The sequence below is a fragment of the Poecilia reticulata genome, linkage group LG17 (assembly GCF_000633615.1).
Source record: "Poecilia reticulata strain Guanapo linkage group LG17, Guppy_female_1.0+MT, whole genome shotgun sequence".
NCBI classification, from domain to species: Eukaryota; Metazoa; Chordata; class Actinopteri; order Cyprinodontiformes; family Poeciliidae; genus Poecilia; species Poecilia reticulata.
Genome location: NC_024347.1, coordinates 29,992,379 through 29,998,095, shown reverse-complemented (window position 1 = coordinate 29,998,095; position 5,717 = coordinate 29,992,379). Strand labels below are relative to the sequence as shown.

The 5,717-nt window shown below is 41.0% G+C and overlaps 1 protein-coding gene and 1 long non-coding RNA gene across 3 annotated transcripts in view; one reads left to right on the top strand and one right to left on the bottom strand.

The window, feature by feature from the left end:
- myo10 (myosin X) overlaps positions 1-5,717 on the top strand; it is a 101,227-nt gene that overhangs the window by 70,183 nt on the left and 25,327 nt on the right. The window lies entirely within an intron of this gene.
- Positions 1,285-2,060, bottom strand: LOC103480043 (uncharacterized). Its single transcript, XR_536036.2, has 3 exons — positions 1,854-2,060; positions 1,703-1,775; positions 1,285-1,341 (listed from the first exon to the last, which is right to left on the bottom strand). It is a non-coding gene; the product is annotated as an uncharacterized LOC103480043 (long non-coding RNA).

Sequence of the window (5,717 nt, the reverse complement as noted above, 5' to 3'; positions counted from 1 at the left end):
TCTCCAAATTGCCCCTAGGTGTGTGTGTGTGTGTGTGTGTGTGTGTGTGTCTGTGCGTGCGCATGTGTGTGCATGGTTGTGTGTCTCTGTGTTGCCTTGTGACAGAATGGCGACCTGTCCAGGTGACCCCGCCTCTCGCCCGGAATGTTAGCTGGAAGAGGCACCAGCACGTCCCGACCCCACTGAGGTTCAAGGGTGTAAAGAAAATGGATGGATGGTGCATGTCCACTGTGAGACATAATCTAAAAAAAAAAAAAGGAAATCACAATGTATGATTTTTTTTTAAATAATTTAGTTGCGTGTTACTGCTACTACAGTATTTGAACACCTGCCAATCAGCAACAATTCTGCCCTCAAAGTCCACCTCCACTCCCCTTATTATTGTGAATTAGAAGCATCGTTAGCTGCATAAAGACTCCTGTCCATCCCACACAGTCAGTAAAACTCCATCTACTAACATGGCTAAGACCAAAGAGCTGCCCAAAGACACCACAGACTAAATTGTGCAAAGGCCTTTGGGGCAATTGCAAGTCAGCTTGGTGAAAAAGGATCAACTGTTGGGGCAATCATCAGAAAATGGAAGAAGCTAAACATGAATGTCGATCGACCTCAGACTGGGGCTCCATGCGAGATCCCACCTGGTGGAGTAGAGGAGAGAAGGAGGTTCTTCCCCCAAATCTGGAAATACATGGCCCCGGTCATCTTCTCCTTAATACAGTGCAGTCATCCTGTCCCATGTGCAGAAAAACACCCCAAAGCATGATGGTTCCACCCTCATGCTTCACAGTAAGGATGGCGTTTTTGGGATGGTACTCATCTTTCTTCGTCCTCTAAACACGGCGAGTTGAATTAAGACCAGGAAGTTTTATTTTGCCGTGGCCCTTCACACTTCCAAATAAATGCGACCTGTATGTGTTCTGCAGTGTAAACGGGTAAACGACCTGAAAGTGTCCCACATGCGCAGTAGAGGGCGCCATAACGTCAACGTTCTCAGTGTTCTGCCAGACGCCATGAAAAGAAGAAGAGCTCAGTGTTTGTGGAAGTAAACATGGAGGCTAACGGTGGAGCTTAGCTTATTGTAACAGTTATGGGCTACGCAGCTAACTGCGGCTACAAAAGCATCATCAGAAGATGGTTCTTGAAGGAGCCTGAGGTGTGAATGAAGACACAATCACTGTTTTAGTTTTGGTGTTTTTGTATGGATGATAGGGGGGAAAAAAACAACAACAAACAATTACAAATAGACAATGAGGGTCAAATTAATTCAAAATAAATCAATTCAAAAGATCAAAGTTCTTGTCCTTAGCTCGCCATCCTTTGCTCAGAAGAGGATCTGAGAATCTGATCCATCAAAAAAAACCCATTAGGCGGTTTATCAACAACAAGTATGTGCAAACACACAAATGCAATAAATATCAAATTCAAATGCAATAATTAAACTAAACATTTCAGTCAGGTTAACTTAACCATAATTTAGATAAACAAAAAGAATAATCATATTTCAAACTAATCCATTTAAGGTTAAAGTTGAAATCAAAGTTCACTTTCAAAATAAATTAACTCAAAATACTCAAGCAGTGTGAGGAAAAAGAAAATAAATGTACTGCGCAATATCAATTTAAATGTAGCTACATCCTATTTTCAATCAATTTCATTACAAAAGTAATGAAATTGGAAAAGAAATCTTGCACAAAACAATTACCTTTGAGCAGAGAGTGCTAGACTGCGATCAGCTGTGAATCCCGGTGACAGCCCAGGTAACAACTGCCACAGTTCTAATAAAAAAATGCTCCAATGAGCCATCGAGCAAAACTTTCATGCTGAACAATACTGCTATCAAACAGCAAACTCACCAATAGTTCAAATCAGTTTCAGAGATTTGGGTGAATTTTCCAAGGAGAGATGATCAGCAAGACGCCAACAGCCAGTCACAATCACAGTGGAACAGGTGGTGTTTTAAACTGCGCTGAGGCGGGGCTTTAAATAAGTTGAAGAGTTTGGGGGCAARACAGGAAGTGGGCCCGTAAAAATAAAAGTCTGACTAATTGACTAATTACGGGTTACATTATATATTTGAAGTTGTTGTCCAACCGGAGCAGCAAATTAACAACTTCATCCTCATTATACTCCGTCATGGTTGTCGTTTTTCTTCCCGCTTGCGGGTATCAGGACGCAGAATAGTGAGATTTGTTGAGAATCAGTGACCTTAAAGTCGGATGAATGCGACCTGGGCGTTAGGTCGCATTTGAATCGGATACCCAAGTGGCCCGGGTCGCATTCGAAAAGAATCCGACCTGTGTTGTTCAGGCTGTCATGAAAAGATCAGATACAGGTCGCATTAGGTCAAAAAAGTTGGATTTGGGCCACTTCGGCTGCAGTGTGAACACAGCCTTAGTGTATTACCCACAGTAACCGTGGAAACGGCGGTGCCAGCTCCCTTCAGGTCATTGACCAGCTCCTCCGTGTGGTTCTGGGTTCATCCCTCACCTCAGTTAGAGCACTGAAGATTAAACTTGGCTGGTCTTCCAGCATGACAGTGACCCGAAGCACACAGCCAGGGGAACCAAGGAGTGGCTCCGTAAGAAGCATATCCAGGTTCTGGAGTGGTACCAGACTTAAACCCAATAGAAAATCTTTGGAGGGAGTCAAACTCCATGTTTCTCAGCGACAGCCCAGAAACCTGGATGATCTAGAGAAGATCTGGCCAAAATCCCTGCTGCAGCGCAAACCTGGTGAAAAACTACAGGAAACCTTTGACCTCTAACTGCAAACATCTTGACTTGCAGCAGTAACACAATTATTTAAAAATCCTTCACTGTGATTTCCGGATTTTTTTTTTTTTAGATCATATCTCTCACAGTGGACATGAACCTCAGATGAAAATTTCAAACCTCTGCGATTTCTAAGTGAGAGAACTTGTAAAGTGTTCAAATACTTATTTTCCTCCCTGTACTGAGACATTTGGTGAGGAGTTTAGCCTCATCAGCCAACACTAAGGTAAAGAAGGCAGGTGAAACATTTCAAACGAGTCGTGCATCAGGTACATGAAGCCATTATATGGAGAAATTGACGTCAAAGCCCAAAGATCTGAGGCGTGCTGAATTAATTTAGCAACAAAATCGAGTATTTCATACGAGTCTGTAAAGGAACGTTGGGAGGGGGAAATTATTTTATTTGTTTTATCTTCGATATCTTTTTGACTGATGATTTTCTGCTTTTTGGACTGTTAATATGAATGTTTGCTAAATATCATGGCACAGTATTAAAGTCTAACCATGGCGTTTCCCGTTCTGTTTATTGCATAGATATTGTCAGCAGTCCGGCTGCGTTGATCTGATCAAACCTTTTCTCTGCTCTACACGATGTTGCTGATCAAAATTGGCTTTGCTGGAGAATATTTCTCATCTAATTTATTATTATACTTTACTTTGCCCAAATATTTGACCAGCCAAATTCTCTGTTATTGGATCTATGCATCCTTCTCTGCTTTTTGTGTTGGGCGCATTTTGCACTTGCAAAAAGCTGGTGAGCAATTACTTGTTCATGTCTGAACCATGTCGATCGCAGATGCATGAATATTTGTACCACATGCCTGAAGAGTTACTGCTGCTCAGACATTTTTGGTGTAGCATCTTCTGAGCCAGGCTTGACTCTTTGTCCGCAGTGCATTCATAATGACAACCCAACTAATTTGTCTGAGGTTCAGTTCCTCTGCCCTGCGACAGACTGGCGACCTGTCCAGGTGACCCTGCCTCTCGCCCGAAACGTTAGCTGGAGATGGGCACCAGCAAACCCTCCCGGCCCCATTAGGGACAAGGGTGCAAGAAAATGGATGGATGGATGGATGGGTTCAGTTCCTCCAGCTGAAGGAGGTTCAGTTCAGGACAAGCTGCAGACCCACAGGAGTGATTGGCAGGTGAAGTCATGTCATTGGCCCATAATTAGCAGGAACTGTGGCGTCTGCGGCAGGTTTTTAAATTTAGAGCAATTATTCCCACAAAGTGACAAAAGGTCAAAAAGAAAAACTAGTGCTTTCTAATAATGCAATAATTTAATGTAAAATAGGTTAATATTAATTTTTAAACAAGTGATGTTAAGATTTTAGTGAAAGAAATTACTGTTCACACAAATGACGGTAACCTTTAACCTTCAGCCTGATGCATGAGCAAACGTTTCACCTTAAATGATTTAGAACTACATTTTGATTAAAAAGGAAGAGGCACAGCTAATGTCATGCGTGATGTCATCAGCGATGGCCAAGCTTGGATGTGATGTCATCGATCGCATCACAGGCGGTAAACTGTGACATCACTGATGACATCACAGAGCTGTACTTCAAAACTCCTTGAATAAGAGAGCAGTGCTTACCACCTCGTTGCTACCATGGCACGTAAAGCACGACGCAGAAAGCGCTCTTCCTCTGACGCCCCCAGGCGTAAGAGGAACCGCAAGAATCCCAAAGCCCGCAGCCAGAAGAGGCGTAAAAACGGCTCCTCTAGCCGCGGGCGAGGGAAGTGTAGCTGTGGTAAGTGAGCTGCTCAGGTGTTCAACACACTGAACACTAATACAAGTACAAATCAGAAAAACAAATGAGTGAAACTGGAAGCTGTCAACAACAACAAAGGCTTTTTAAATAACTATCAGTACGAGTCGTTCCATCCAGGTGACACAAAAACAACTTAAATGTTTTTGGTTTCTGGATCAAACACCTGGTGAAAACTTTAACACTACCTGTATGAAAAATACTTATTTTATTGTTTTTTCAATTTCTTTCATTTGATATTTATTCTTTTTTATTCTAATTACTCTTTCGTAATCTTTTAAGAATTTTTAACTGATTTTAATTTGTATTTTAGTTGCTTTTCACTTTTTCGGTGGTTTTTATGGTGCTTGCTACGTGTCTAGGTGACGACAGGTGAACCTCACACACGTGTGCAGGCAGAGGGCCTTTTATAAACCTCATTCTGACTTTATGTGGATAAATCACGTCCAGGATGCTGCAGCTTCTCCGCTCTGTCTTTCCTGGCAGCTACAGAGCAGCTGGGTCTGCAGAAGCGTATTAAAAAGCATTTCAACCTCAGGCTTCAACAGGTCAAGGATGTTGCAAAGTCATTTCTAATAATAAAACATTTTGAACCGCGAACGCCGTTAAGCGGTCTAGTGTAAGATTTACACCATTTTAACTGCAGAAATTAATTAATAGGTTGTAATAATTTAATCAGTGAGTGAAAATTTACCCCAACGTACATTCTAAGTCTTACTTGTTAGGTTAATTGTTTTTAATTTGTGTATTTAGATTTTTAAATGTTTGAATCCCTGTGATGCCATCTGAACTAACATGGTCTGAGCCTCCGAAGTTTTAGTTCAATTGGAAAAGAACTAAAACAAAAATTACATTCATGACATGTGACCTCACATAATCTGTCAGATCATTCTGCAATATTTTAGCAAACAACGTTTTCCAAAACTTCAAAATTATGATAAAAAAATAATTTAGATACAAAAAATATTTTTTATACCTTAATTATTTTTATACATTTTTAGTATTTTTGAATAAATTAAGAAATAAATAATTTTTATTTCTTAATTATTATTTTTTATAATTTTTTTTCGTGGTTTTTCAATGCTTGCTACATGGTCAACGTGAGCGACTAGTAATAACGACGACGGCGGTATCTCCTGCGTCTACGGCGATAGTAGCCGCTTCTGCGTCTCCT